The 16,017-nt window shown below is 47.2% G+C and overlaps 1 long non-coding RNA gene across 1 annotated transcript in view; it reads left to right on the forward strand.

The window, feature by feature from the left end:
- LOC147659182 (uncharacterized) overlaps positions 1–15,527 on the forward strand; it is a gene marked incomplete at its 3' end in the record, with an annotated part of 75,223 nt that extends 59,696 nt beyond the window's left edge. The window contains exon 4 of the long non-coding RNA XR_015307301.1: positions 15,357–15,527. This is a non-coding gene — a long non-coding RNA (uncharacterized LOC147659182). The remainder of the gene's footprint in view (positions 1–15,356) is intronic.
- Positions 15,528–16,017: the final 490 nt, after the last annotated feature.

Genomic DNA, 16,017 nt, shown 5'->3' on the forward strand with positions numbered 1-16,017 from the left:
ATTGCGAATTTGCCGAAAATCCGCAAATTCCACGAGCGGAACGGATTTTACGCCCATGCTTATTGAAGATTCACTGGTTAGAGCATATTAAGACCTACTTGGTAAAATTGGGATGTGAACATTTATGCACTAAGCCAGGAGCCATTTCTGGTGTGTCTAAGGCAGCGTTTAAGGAGATCTACTGGAGTAACATAGATGGAACAGGAGTTTGGGTACCTTGACACTATTTATCCTGGAATTCAAAGATTCTTACCTCATGGAAGAATATATCGAATCCACCAAACCCCCTTTGGAAAAAACCTTGTACATTAAATTTCAATTTGGGACCCTACCGGTGCACCTCTTTACTGCTAAATGGGGGCAGCATGACACTAACCTAGACCTGTCCTGCCCTTTCTGCCCTCAGATCAAAGAATGTATTAATTACATAATGATCTTCTGCCAGAGCTATCATAATCCCAGGAAGACGTGGATTTTACCACTCTGTTGCAGAATGGGAATTGGGGATTTTAGGGTTGTCTCCAGAATCCTCAGATCAAATACATCACCCTTGTTTGTGTTTGCTCTGTCCCTCTTCTTAAAGACGGTATGTAGAATCAGACAGGGCAATGTAGAGTCTTGAATAATGAATTGCACTGCCCACCGCTGCTGCTACCAATGTGACCTAGACAAATGCTCTAGTTATGCATTTAAAGCCACTGCCCCCCCTTCACGAGGTGCTAATTGTACACTGGAACTCAGAAGTATAAGGCATATGACTGTAGCTAGTTTCATAAAACCCTAAGGCAAGCAATGTCTATTTATTTAGCATTGTTCAAAATGGCCTCATGATAGATTTGACCTTTTTTATATTGCATTGATTTTACTATTTTTTTTTTATGTCAATTGTACTTATGTTAATGTTTATGGCAGCATTTGCCGAATAAATATAGAATGGAATGGTAAAGTAGGGCACTTCCATTTTTGGGCGACTAATTGTTTTCCCACCAGAACATTATTGGTGACTATTTTCCAATCCAAAGAAGATAGGTTTTTAATTTCAATAGGTCATAAACTCAATAAGATTATTGCAAGATCAGGCTTTTTTTTGGAATATCCCAGCACCCCCCATACATGACTTAACATTTCCTTTCAGAAATTCTTCAGTCGAAGACAGGACCAACATATATGCAGGTCATCTCCATTTAACTCACAATTGCTCTAACAGATCCCAGCTAGTTGTTCAATCATCTGTTGCAGTCTCATTGGTGTAATATGCCACATTGTCATGTGTTTGTAAAATGACTCTCTATTTTGTATGATTTTGCAAATATCAACATTTAACATTTGTTGCAATTTTTTCATGTATGGCCATGGGACATTGCATCCTCCAGCCACAAGTATCAAATAAATATTTTTAAAAAGGCCTTCGGAGCAGAGTCAGTAAATGCTTTTCTCGTTTAGTAAAACATCTAGGCTAGGTGTATGAACATTAGTAATAGAGATTACCAAATAGTGTGTATTCTTGAATTGCTATTTGGTAATCCCTATTACTAATGCACTAAAGTGAAATCTGGCTCCTGATTTTCAAATTAGCGATTCCTAGTGGGCCGCAAATAGATCTACCTCAATAATATTAATGAGGTAGGTTGCAATTTGTGACACACTAGGATTCACAGCAAAAACAAAGAGAATGATGGACGTAGTGTTGAACAATGCAAGTGCTCACCCCCAGTCAACTGATGTGGGTTTAATCCATCATCATTCTTTAGCTCACTCCATCACTCCAGTTCAGACATGGCCATATGCAAATCAGTCTGACCCTGTGCCTCATGGGAACAGTCCAACCCGAACTGTCAAGCCATGCCTTCCCTGGACCAGAAACAAGCATCCTGGGACCGGTTTCTGGCTATTCAGCCGTCATCAGCCAGGCTAGCTGGAATCCAGTGGCAAAGTGAGCAAGGGACCCACGTCTGGGCATACCCTGGCAACTTAGGGCGAACAAAGCAAAACCAAAGGGGATGATGGACGGAGTGTTGAACAATGCAAGCACTCCCCCCAGTCAACTGATCTGGGTTTAATCCATCGTCATTCTTTAGCTCACTCCGCCACCCCAGTTCAGACATGGCCATATGCAAATCAGTCTGACCCTGTGCCACATGGGAACAGTCCAACCCGAACTGCCAAGCCATGTCTTCCCTGGGCCGGAAAGAAGCATCCTGGGACCGGTTTCTGGCTAATCAGCCGTCATCAGCCAGGCTAGCTTGAATCCAGTGGCAAAGTGAGCAAGGGACCCACGTCTGGGCATACCTTGCCAACTTAGGGCGAACAAAGCAAAACCAAAAGGGATTCTTTCCATCAATAGTTCTTTTTGCATTTGTCACCCCGAGTGGGACGGGTATTCTCAGACGCGAGTCCCGTGCTCTCCATGCCACTGGAATCAAGCTATCCTGGCTGAAGAGTGGTGAAACCCCTAAACCGGTCCTAGGATGCTTGTTTCCAGTCCAGGGAGGACCTGGCCTGGCAGTTGGGCTCTACTGTTCCCATTGGGTGCAGGGTCAAGACTGATTTGCATATGGCTGGGTCCAAACTGGATTGGCATGCTGAGCAAAAAACGAGGGATTTAGGCCAAGATCTCTGTACTGGGGTGAATGTATGACATTGTTCTGCATTCAGTCCATCAATAGTTCTTTTTACACTAGGATCCACGGCCATCACAGGGATGTGGGCCTGTTGGATTAAGCAGACCACAGTGTCTGTGATCCATTTTAAATAAAACAATCTTTTTTTTTTTCAAATGCAGCCTGTTTTCCTTAATGGAAATCTGGAACTGTTATTTTTCTTAATGAAATGTTTCATTTTTATTTTTTGAGAATAGACAATTACTTGTGAGACAACTTCCTGCTTTAAAAAAATATTTTTTCAAGCATTCTTAAAGGGGAATGTCTTCCAAGGAGACCCCTTTCCATTTGGAGAATGGGTTACCACCAACTTTTCATTGATGTTAAATTGTGAATGTTTTGCGACCACATTTTGGTCACAAAACATTAGTAAATACAATTCATATTTCATATTTTGAAGAAATGCCTTGAACTCATCTTTTCAAAATAGCAAAGTTGTTTTTGTTTGCCAAAAGCTTTTTTGCGGTTGCAAACAGTGCGATTCTGAAAATCGGGCTGTTTGCAACTGCAAAAGTGTTTTGTACATCCAGCCCCTGCCCAGAAATAAATCTCAGAGTATCCTACATCCAACTTTTGACCAATACCCAACTCATTCCCCAGTTTTCCCCGGGCTAAAATTGGGTTTATATTAAAAGGGTGTATTGGGGATGGGAAGGATTTAAGAACATGTCCTCTTGTGACAGCATCCCATATCTCCAGGGTTGGTCATATTAACTCAGATTAGTAGCAAGAGGGGTCCAGAGGTTTTGGGCATCCAAGGTATTGCCCACAGAGCCTGCACTAATTCAACGGCATCCTTATGTATCCAGTGTTATTTTGTCTCGTATCGCAACCATTTAAATTGTACTCTTAGATGGAGGACTTGGTAGTTGCTAGTAGCATTCCACATCTGGTATTCTCAAGCCACTCATTTTCCGATTTGCCTTTAATAATTTCTGTGGAGTGCTTGCTTGTTTTGAAGGTGCCCAAAGACATTTGGAGGGATTTCATATTGTTCTCAAGGATCTTTACCAGTATGGCCTTAAAAAATTATTAGTATTCTAGGTAGGATAATTAGTTTCACCGCCACCACTCAAGCTATTTAGGATATGTAAAGGGTTCTGCCATCTATATACATCAGAAGTGAGAGCATTAGACAATCTGGAGTAAGTTGTAGTGTAGAGATTGCAGAGCTATGATGAGATATAAACTCCTAAATATTTAATTTTGTCCTTAGCCCAACTGAAGGCGGTCACCTATGAGAGATTTTTTTAGAGCTTGTGGAAGACCTGCATTTATTAATTCAGATTTTCCTAGATGGACCTTGAACACCAAGATCTCCACAAAGTTCTCGATAACCTCTAAAGCCTGTGGAACACAATTTTCTGGTTTGTCACTTGCAAAATATTATCATCTGCTAATAAATGGATCTTATGGTGATCTCCCCAAATGGCGGCATCCCTTTGATGTCCAGATGTTGTCTTATAGTAGTGCCCAAACGTTTAACCAACTATATAGAAAATGGGATAAGGGGCCCCCCTGGTGCATCCTACTATTTTATGGGGATAACCCTTGTCTTTGCTTCACTGACCAATATTCTCACCACCTGACTTTTATAGTCTTATAGTTGACTCAATCCATGTCAGAACCTGAGGCCCAAACCTTCTCCTTTGAACACTTAATGAAGGAAGGTCCAGGTTACTCTGCTGAATGCTTTTTCAGCATCTAACTAGATGATGGCCAAGGGGGTTTTCCTGTAATTTGCTTTTTCTATGAGGAGTAGCTCACAAGTGATGTTTTCTGCCTGTTGCTGACTGGGAGTAAATCCCAATTGATCCTGGAGGATGAGAGAGCGTAAATGGGGGGTATGTCTAATAGCCAATATTTTAGTGAAAATATTTGCATCTGAATTTAGTAGTGCAATGGGTCTAAAGCCCTTGCAAATATCTTACGGTTTTCCTGCTTTATATGTATGAGAGTAATGTGAGCTTTGGTCACTGTGGTGGTTATCATCTTTGAGAAGAGAAAGAAACTGAATGTGTGTACAAGATGATGGATTTTCTCCCCCCGGAACTGTTTAAAAAATCCATCAGTTAAACCATCAGGTCAGGGGGTTTTGTTTGGGTGGAAGTCAATGAACACCTTTGTGACCTTTTCTGCAGCAATCAATGCTTCTAGAGCATCGTGCTTGGACTGTACAAAGACATCTACCTCCTCTAAATTCACAGGGCTTTCCAAGTAAAGAGCGGAAAAATAAGTTGTGAATGACATTCTCTACCTTTCTTTCCCACTACCTTCATCCCCTGTAGTGAAAGGATTCTTTAGATGATGTTAACTATCTTATTCTCTGATCCAAGAGGGAATCTGTCTTATTATCTTTTTCATAACTTTTTGGGATTGAGCACAGCAACGCTTCTTCAGATTTTTCCATGACCGGAAGGATAATCTATGGCTTCATTGCAGCTGCTTTTCACAGGGATTTAATGAGTCTATTACCCTATGTTCTTCTTCCACCAGACTGGGCTTAGTATCCAATGCCTCTCTGAATACTTTTTGAGCTTCTCGATGTCCTGCCCTACTCACTCCACACTGTCTTCTAACAACAGCCGTGGAAGCATCTCAGAGAGTATCCAGAGCTACTTGTCCATTGACATGAACCTTGAAGTAGTGCTGGATTGTATCCCTTCGTGGTTTAGTAATTAGTCTGTCCTTAAGAAGTGTATTTCCCAAACTTCCACTTATCCCTACCTTGGTTCTGATGTGTCCTTTTGTCTTCCAGCACTAACAAGGCATGAGACATGAGATTTTCCGGGTGATTCCCACTATGTCCTGACTTCCCTACGTGATGTCAATCCTAGTCTGTGATCTGTGTACGAGTGAAAAGAACAATAGCAGCTCCTACCGGGCAGAAGTGGTGAGGTGGGGGATTTTAAAGAAAAAAGAAAAAAAGAAAAGGAAAAATAAATGCAACTTACCTGCGGCCGCCGCTTCTCCTTCATTCTCTTTTTCTTTCATTGACGCAGGAAGTATCCAGGCTTCCAGAATCTCATAGCCAATCACAATGCTACTGATAGCAATGTCGTAATTGGTCTGAGGACCATGGTTTGGTGCTCAGACAGGGACTGGGAGCCTGGGCATTTTCTCCAACCAGCACAGCCCGGGAGAAAACATGGCACGTGCGCATGACAAATTAGCCAGCCCAAGACGGCTGGCCAAACCATTATGCGCACTTAGAGAGTGCCCACTGCTCCTCCCACTGCTGTGTGGGGAGTCCAGCCTGCCCAACCCTACAGAGGGTGACTGAAAAATAAAATGATAATAACATGCTGTTATTATCATTTTATTTTTTCCTTTGGGGAGACGATCCACCTTAGAGGAGGAGCCACCCCTGGAGAAGAAAGTGAAGTCCTTAGCACTGGGGTTCCTGACCATTCATGTAGGGATAAATTCAAGTTATTTAATTTCACATTTTGGGCACCAGGGACATAGCACTTTGTGTGTACCTGTCCTGAGGATGTCTATCTATATGTGCATCAGGAGTGATATCAAGTCTACAACCCATATTAAACCAACCAGTCCTTGTTAGCAATTAGCATCTCAAATAAAAAAGCACCCCGGCCAGAATTCAGAGAAATATACATTTAGGATGTTGTAGTTTTGCTCTCGACATACTTCCCATATATAAAGTGGTTTGCCCTCAAGTCTTGTACTATTTTAACTTCTTCAAATTGAAAGTCTATATGTAGGTCTATCATGACTCTCCCATTTTTAGGTTTTGTTCCAGCAAAATATTGAATAGTATTGCAGTTATTTTTAATAATTTGGACATCAGAGGATGGAAGATGGCTTTCCTGCAAACAAAGTACATCAGGGAGCATGCTCCTCATCTCCCTTCACATCTTATGCTGTTTAACTGGGGTAGAAAAACCCAGTAAATTCCATGACAAAACCCTTACCATAGTTCAGCTAAACAACATTCTTGCCTATAAGACCAGCACAGTAGCATATCTTATCATGTGCACTGTCTCTTAAAATCAAAAAGCTTGAAATTATGCATGCCTTCATTTAACACCCCTCCATAGGACCACCCTTGTCAATCCCCCTCTTGCTCTGCCCCCCTTCCCTTCTTGCATGTCAACTAAATCTCTCCTCAGGAACAGGAATATATACCTCCACATGCAGGGATGAAGTGCATCACAATCTGCTATCTCCTCTAGCCTCCCACAAAACCCTAAAGTTTCCCTCCAATTGATTCGTAAGCACTAGCCCCCGTAAGAGGAAGGTTTGACATTCAAGGGTCTCAAGAGTGTGGACAAATATGCTGTAATGGTACAATACTTTTCACAATAGAACAACATAAATCATGATTTTCATCTCATCCCTCTAGTATCATAGTTTATGAATTTAATTGAGCTGTTCAATGATCATAGGCACACATTAGCAAAGATTGATACCAAGTCCAGAAGTCTATATGCTCTATCTTGTCAGTTTAATTTACAGGGTCAACGTCCCAATGTGCTCAAAGGTTTCCATTTCTCTTTCAACATCCCAGTCTGCCGCTCCACCTCTCTGGATGCATATGGGGATTCGTTTTTGAAGGTCCAATGATCTCCTAAGATTGTTCCAATATTTGAACCACTTGAGCCTTGGAGTCCAATTGGAACCATAGAGCAAACAGAAAAGTCAATCTGTAGCACATCTGTCTCCTGCACAGTTCCAATATTGTTGGATTGAGCATTTGTCTTTTGTTTAAGGTGCTTTGTGAGATATCTTGAAAAAGGTTGATGGTTTGATCTCTGAAAGTGAAGTTGTTAGGTTGCCAGTCTTCCTAGCTTTGTTCATTATTGTATTTTGAGTTGCGATTATCCCAGTTTTGCAATAATTCCTCTGAAGGGCATACCCAGGGAATCTCTCGGGGTGCCCACCCAGTGGGTCCTAATGGTGAAGATTTCAAATGACTGATCTTCTTTCAAACAAAGCTAAACAGTTTTGGATGACATCTGACCATTCTTTGTTTTCTTGGACATACGTATCCATCTATTACATCTGCGAGATCGATCTTCCAAATACATGGAAATGTCCTATTCTGCTTTATTATCCTCATCCATTGTAGCCTGACGTGCCTGGGATTTCTTCATCGCTAGACTCATTGTCACTATATCATCTTAATTTGTAGCAACATGGCTTGGATCTCTTTCGCCACATGAGAGTATACAGATGTCATGTCTGACCTTAAGCCTTGTATCTGAGTGATAATCATGTTGGAGATTTTGTCATGTAGCTCTCCTAATCAAATCTGCTTATCTTCTTTCATAAGCAGATTGGTGATGTCACACTTTTTAGATGGCATTTCTGTTGTCTGGGCTCTATGATCTTGTTGGCATGGGGTTACCAGTGTTTTATTGTCTGCTCTTTTCCAACAGTCTTCAATCTCCCTTTTCACCCCCCAGCCTTTTTGGTTATCTATATCAGTTGCTTACTTAAACCACCCACCATACGTGCACAGGGTAAACTGGACAGGTTACCAAGGTACTCATCAAGCCTGTAGTCCCTGCAAGGGGAAGTCTCCCACAATTACCACTGGTATGGACAGCAATCCGCGACCTCACTTCATATGTTGTGCTACTCTATCAAAGTTGGTGAACGGTGAGCACTCATTTTCATCAGTGTGGCAAAGGGAACACCCCTCATTAGGTATTATAAAGGTACTTTACCCCCATCCTCTGGAGCTTCACCTTTTTGTGTGCCTTAAGACGTTTGGCTCATAACTGATCCTCTGTGTATTCAGCATCAAATCATCCGTGGTATAAATAATTTAGGTTCCCTGTGCTATTGTGTCTTTAGTCGCACTATGTCCTCTTCAGACGAACATACAGACAAACGAGTAAATCTTCCCCTAGTATCATGCCAACACCTAGAAAGGTTGTATTTCGAGATGTGTCTGTGCTGTGCTGTTATATTATAGTGACCACACCGTCATCCGCTCCCCCTTTGAATTTTATACACTTGCCCATATAATGATTACACAGGACACATTGTTTATGGGTAAAAAACTGCTGCAGGTTTATTTTCATACACAAAAGTATGCTGTTATCTGTGGGTTATCTTACGGGCGATCCAGGGCAGGCAGCCCCTCGCTGCCCCGCCCGCCTAATGAGCCAGCCGGCACGGTGGGTCGATGCCCAGACAGTGCAGCACCTTTGTAGGTCCCCTTCTCGATCACGTGATCATGCAGTCTACTCCCGCCCCTTTCAGGGCGGAGCATGGTATGGCACACCCCCGGTTGGTCAGGCCCCCCCAACCGCCCGAAGGACTAACGGGGCGCCGTCGCGGTTTCCCCGGAACCTCCCTGTGGCTTCAGGTCTTTGGCTCAGGCACCCTTACTGTGCCAGGCAGAGGTACCCTTACTGTACCGTACCAGTCTGCCGCAGAGGTACCCTTACTGTACCAGTCTGCCTCCAGATCGCCCTGTAACTCCACCTGCAACACAAAAGAAACATTAAAACATTCAAGTTGTATGCCGCCTGCCAAGCTGCTGGGTTCGAGGATAGGGTGGATGCAGCGTGGCAGGCAGGGCAGAACGACCGACAAAGAGGTCGCATCCTGGGCGGCAGGGGCCTAAATACCCGGCCCACCCCCAAACGTGCCCTCCCCCGGATGCACGTCACTGGTGCACCCGGCCAGGGGAGGGGCTGGTGAACTGCCCGAGCCTCCCCCTCTATGAGGACTGATGGGGGGGGTCTCCGACTAATGGGCACTAAGGGGGCTGCCCTGCTAATGTCCCCCTGTGGGGGACGCGGGCAGCGGCATAGTGCCCACACCATCATCCGCTCCCCTTTGCATTTTATACACTTGCCCATATAATGATTACACAGGACACATTGTTTATGGGTAAAAAACTGCTGCAGGTTTATTTTCATACACAAAAGTATGCCGTTATCTGTGGGTTATCTTACGGGCGATCCAGGGCAGGCAGCCCCTTGCTGCCCCGCCCGCCGAATGAGCCAGCCGGCACGGTGGGTCGACGCCCGGACAGTGCAGCACCTTTGTAGATCCACTTCTGGATCACGTGATCATGCAGTCTACTCCTGCCCCTTTCAGGGCGGAGCATGGTATGGCACACCCCCGGTTGGTCAGGCCCCCCAACCGCCCGAAGGACTAACGGGGCGCCGTCGCGGTTTCCCTGGAACCTCCCTGTGGATCCAGGTCTTTGGCTCAGGCACCCTTACTGTGCCAGGCAGAGGTACCCTTGCTGTATCGGTCTGCCGCAGAGGTACTCTTACTGTACCAGTCTGCCTCCAGATCGTCCTGTAACTCCGCCACAGCTCTGGAGGAGGCTATCGTCGATGACAGAGCCCCCCACCTCTGCCCACCTTACTTGCATCCTACAGCTTCCAGTGCCTCTTGCACATCCAGGAGAAACATATCCATCCCAACCCCGGACAAGTGCACACCATCTTTCTCATAATAACCTTCTACTCTTGCCTGTATCAATGCATCCCTTATGAACCCAAAGCCTCTCCGTTCCATGAACTTCTGCATGGCCCTGTTGACCCTCTTACGTGAGTGTTCTACCGCAGCTATGGACCTCGCCCCCGCCACTCCCTACGTGGAACTATCTCTGACCAGCATATCTCACATGACATCAGTCTGATGCTGATTGCCCAAATTGCCGTTTGCATGGTCTGTAAGAGTGCCCTCCTCCCCTTGTTGACCAAGTCATTGCCACCCAAATGGATAATCAGAACATTGGGCGGGGTCCCCCTAATGCCAGGCGTTGCTCTAGGCTGTGTCTCGTGCTGCTCCATCTCATCCCAGGGATGCCCATCCATACAAACTGCGTCCGTGCGAACCCCCGGGTCCAATTCTTGTGTATTGCCGACTGTGTCAACCTGGCAACATATGAGTGTCCAAGCAGCCAAACCCGCCAACCTGATGAAATAAAAAAGGGAGGAGGACGCCATCTTGTCACACTTGTTTAATTTGTTTGAAAACACTTGAAAACACTGCACACATTGATTACACAAATTACTCACAACACAAATCGTTACACTTCATAGACTTTGTATATTCAGGGACGAATGTAACGCTGGAAACAGTTCGATTGCCAACGCCCCACGCCCTTGATGCCTTCAGGCCCCATACCCGCCTTGAATGCCGCCGTGGCTGAGCCAATTCTTCTAGCAGTAACCTGTCTTTGTCCATGGGATACAACCTGAGTAGTGGAAGAAAGTTCTGCAGGATGATGGGGAGGGGCCCTTGCTATTCCCAGCTGGCTGCTCACAGATGGCTGTTGGGAAAGGGGCCCTACTGTCTGTCAACGTTGTGGTCAGGCTCGCATTGCTGCCCTCTCTATCGCGGGGCGTCTGTTCTGCTTGCTTGAACGGCAGGGGGAAAACCTTGACCGGAAGTGCAGGAAATGGCTGAATGCAGGGCACCGCACTTGCTGCAGTTATGTGTGAATTTACATGTTCTACCCCAGGTGCAAATCCCCCCGTTGAAAAGCCTGCACGTTCCTGAATTGAATCGCTTGTGCCCTGCCCTCTCGCCCCTCCCGTGGCCCCACGAAAGGGCTGCTTGAAAGGTCGTTTGGCAAACTGCTCCCCTTTCTTGCTCTCTACCTCACTCTGCACCCTGTATGGCATCTCCTTCTTTTCTTGAGTAAACCTGCACATGTGTTGCACCCAGAGCTCTATCTCTTTCTGATCCCACCCCAACTCCGGGCATTTGGCCATTCTTTTGCAAAAATCTTGGTCATAATAAAATCAACCCATCCCTCCTGACAATTTTGCTTCTTGCTGGATGGTGCTCGCATATTCCATCAAGGCCTCGCTTTGCTCGGGGAACTTTTGAACTACTACTGCAGCTAAAATGTTGAACGCCGCAGTCCAATTCTCTAACGTTTTTTCAGGCCAGCGCTGGTATCTAACTTTTTTCTCATCTTCCTTTCCCCCCATCTTCCTTGTATCTGCGCCTGCTTTCCCATGCATCAACAGTGTAAGGATATCTATATATTCGCGCCTCCATATCCCTTCCTTCGCTGCCTGAGGTACTTGCCATGCCAGTGAACAACGGCCCGAAGCCAATGGCGCCTGCGTGACTAACGGTCGCTGTGCCCCCCCGGGACCCCGTTGGGCCCTTCCCCTTGGCCAGGGTTGGTACCGAGCGGGCAGGGCTGCGGTGCTTCAGTCCCTGCACTCGCTTGTGCGTGGCCGCTGGGAACCACAATGGTGCTGGTTTGGGGGGGCCCCATCGGCTGGCTGACAACGGGTACTGTGGTTGGCGCGGCTGGCCTGGAGGGTACAACAGTCACAGCCTTGGCCGGTACGGTGGCTGCCCCAACCGCAGCCTCCTGACTACCCTGTTCACCCGTTACGTCTGTGGCCATGGCCTGACCCGCCCACACTTGCAGCACTGACGCCTGCGCCGCCTCTGGAGGGGCCGCTGGCAGCATCCTGCGACGTGCCCTGCTGTGATTCGTCCACGCAGGTTACCTTGGAAAACAATGGAAACAGGGTCCCGAGGCCGTACATCCGACCGGTGGTGTCTGCCATCGCGTGTCCCTACGGGTGAAAAGGTATATGAATGCGTGTGCCACCCCAGTCCAGGGTCGCCCCCTGGCTGCCCCGCCGAACCCTCGCACCATTGCCCTCCACCTGTCCAGCACGCCCCGTGTCCCCCAGTGGCACCATAACCAGCGTTATACCTGAACTTAAACTATTCTCTGTTCAACAGGCAAGGTCGGCCTTCGTTCTTCCCGCGGTGTTGTGTCTGACCTTTAATAGAAAGGGAACATTTTTACAACGTTTTTCTTGCCTTCTGCTGGGCCCTGTGTCTCCGGCCATGTCCCTCCCTTCTTTTGTGTGGTAAGCCCCTTCTCTTGCTTCGCCTTGCCCCACCGCCTTGTAAAGAAGTACGGAACCCCCGACAATACACCCGTATTGGCCAACATTTCACCAACACGGAGTACGTCCCGCCTCGCACATGGGGACATAATCTAATGCAATATTGTACATAGCGGTCTTTGCGTTGTTTAAGGGGAAAATATGGCACTACTCTGCAGCCCCAGGCAATGCTAGGTGAGGCGTGCCTAAACAACCGCTCATTAACGACACCTTCAAGAATATTTACATTTGCGAGTGTTAATGGTCCCAGTTCCTAGTTTCACATTTACACATTATGCAAACATTTTCCCGACTGTTGCAGTCCTGGAGCTTTTATGTTTTCCATTTCCTGCCCACGGGGAAAGGCACAGGTTGAGTGAGAAATTGGGCACCGCTCCTCCTCCTGTGTTTGGCTGAGCACGACCTCACGGGAGCCAAGAATACTATTATTAAGTGTGACAAAAAGGGGGGGGGAATAGACTGGCTGAAAGGAGAGTGGGATGGGACAGGCCTCCTGCTTTGAGCCCACAGGCAGCAAGTCTCTCCACAGAGAGGCAGGCCACCTGTCTGCATCCCTCTGTGGGCCCCGATCAGAGAGGGGAAAACCAGGTTGTGCCCGCCCTCATTCCATGCTCTCATGGCTGCAAGAGCGCCTCCACACTCACAAATGAACATTGGGCAGCCTAGCAACCGCTACGAGATGAACCCGCAACTGACAAGCAGGGCGACACAAACGATGCGATACTGTGCCAATGCGCCACCCAACACCAGCGGCAAAATCACTGAGCCAACCCAGGACACAGAAAATGCACTTGTGGGCCTGTCCCCACCACAAGAAATCACCGGCACTGTTCCCCTGCCACACGGCACATTGTGCTCAACACACCAAGTGATACTAGGGGGGTGGAATGGGAAGGATGGTGCCCAACACGGTCGCCACGCTCGGCGTCCGCAACAGCAACCAGGCTGCTCTCCGCCATCCGCCATGAGCACCCGTGGCTAGCATGGCCACCCCGCGATAGGGGACAGACAGCCATACAACTACCCATCGTATCTCCCCGCGGCCCAACCGGACTGTCCGGGACCCTCCCCCAGTAATGCAGACGGAATGGGCACGGGAGGGGGGGGCCAATTCCCCGGGCCCGCGATCGTCCCCAAGTAGCTAGCCTGCCTGCCCCAGCCTCAGCAGCCCACAGCTAAGCGGGCCGCCCGGCCCGACTGCGACCCCCAGAAAAAAGGGGGGGAGCGGGCACGAGGGGGGAATACACGGGCTCAGCCATCTCCCCGCCAGAATGCCCTCAGCCTCAGCGGCCCGCAGCTAAGCGGGCCGCCCGGCACAGCTGCAACCCCCAGAAGGGGGGGAGCAGGCACGAGGGGGGATATCTGCGGGCCCGGGCCAACTGTAATCTAATCCTGATAGGCCCTGCAAGCCACCCCAACCTCAGCGGCCCGTAGCTAAGCGGGCCGCCCGGCACAGCTGCGACCCCCAGAAGAGGGGGAGCGGGCACGAGGGGGGATATTCGCGGGCCCAGGCCAACTGTAATCTAATCCTGATAGGCCCTGCAAGCCGCCTCAACCTCAGCGGCCCGCAGCTAAGCGGGCCGCCCGGCACAGCTGTGACCCCCAGAAGGGGGGGAGCGGGCACAAGGGGGGTCCAACGCTACTCACCAAGATCATGCAGCGCGGCAGGCAGGGCAGAACGACCGACAAAGAGGTTGCATCCTGGGTGGCAGGGGCCTAAATACCCGGCACGCCCCCAAACGTGCCCTCCCTCGGATGCACGTCACTGGTGCACCCGGCCAGGGGAGGGGCTGGTGAACTGGCCGAGCCTCCACCTCTACGAGGACTGAGGGGGGGCTACGACTAATGGGCACTAAGGGGGCTGCCCCGCTGATGTCCCCCTGTGGGGGACGCGGGCAGCAGCAATCATGCATTTACTATGGTACTTCAGCAAGGTCAAATATTGTAATTTCATCAGTATCAGGGGTAAACTTACGTGGCATCACTTCTGGCGAAAATTCAGGGTCAAATGTCACATAATGTCTCCTATTTTGGCGTCATTGAGGTCAAAGTGCATGTGATGTCACTTTCGCTATCCGTGGGATATTGGTGAATTGCATGCAAACATAAAGAGATTGTTTCGAGTTAGTATAGCAAGTAAACTATAGCAAGTACTGAAGTGGAATCCGGGAATAATACCCAAACACAGTTAAGTATGTTGCCACTAAAGCATGCAAAATATGGAAATATTTTGAAAACCGAAACATTTGTCAGCGTGTTGGTATTAACAATAGTTTTGTAGGTCACTTCCACCATGGCTGAAAAAGAAGGAGACTCCACTCCCACCACCGCACTTTCTTTCATCTCGGCGTTACTGTGCAATTTTCATGACTGAAGACTTCTGTATTCTCCTTGGAGATAAATACACTGAAAAAACTGTAATTTTTTTCCTATCAATCACAATAGGGCTTTTTTCCAAATCGTCATAATATTTTCTCAAACAGATTTCACACCATTTTAATGGTGAACTATCTATACACATGAACGTTTCCAATGTACATAGTCAAATCAACTTTATTCGGCTGAACATAGAGCCACAAAAGTACAGAATAAAGTAATGTAGCAAAATATAACGATACAAAAGTGGATACCAGACATAAAATTGCTCATACAATGTACATATATGTATTTCCAAGCTTAATCCCATGGACGTTTGAGAGCAACCATCATAGAAATCTGCATTTCTGCTTCTAAAAAAGGTCAAATAAATGTTGCATATACTATTCTTTTCGAGACCACAGTGTTTTGTATAACTTTCCATTGTCCTCTGCAGTGAGAGCGTTAAGGAAAAAGTTTTCTGCGCTGATGGCCGTCCAGACACTCCCTCCAAAGATGGCTGCCCAGACACTCCCTCCAACGATGGTCGTCAAGCAACTCCCTCCAGCGATTAAACCGAGGTTCAACAAAACGAATGCACTGAAGTGGATGACGAAAGCCCTCGCGGGTAATCCAGTGACTGGTTTTGTGTCCCTTTTTATGTTGATCAAATCTCTGCATTGTTTTCGGGATAGAATATACAGCAAATTATATTGTCGGTGCCTTGTCGCCCAACTGCGAAAAGCCATGAAATACAAAAGCAATGCATACTAGATACAGACCCACTTTATGAACACTTTTTCTGATCATGACTAGCATATATTGTGAAAACAAGCACAGTTCGATTATGCACTAATTCTCGAAAAGAACGTGTGTTTTCACCAAATGCCCTGTGTGTGTGAATTACATTGTACGTGCAGATCTAGCCTTGTTGTAAGAAATGCCCTCTGAAGCGTGAATGAAAGTGTGACAATAAACACATCTAAGCTCATTCCACTTTCAGCTGGGGGCGTGTTGAAGTCTGCACCTGTTGCGTAGTTCCAACTAATCTGTAGGACCTGTGCATTTGTTGGACAACATAAACTTGGGTTGAGGTGCCTAGACTGATTCTGTGCACC

This window comes from Lissotriton vulgaris, unplaced genomic scaffold, assembly GCF_964263255.1.
Source record: "Lissotriton vulgaris unplaced genomic scaffold, aLisVul1.2 SCAFFOLD_1608, whole genome shotgun sequence".
Lineage (NCBI taxonomy): Eukaryota > Metazoa > Chordata > Amphibia > Caudata > Salamandridae > Lissotriton > Lissotriton vulgaris.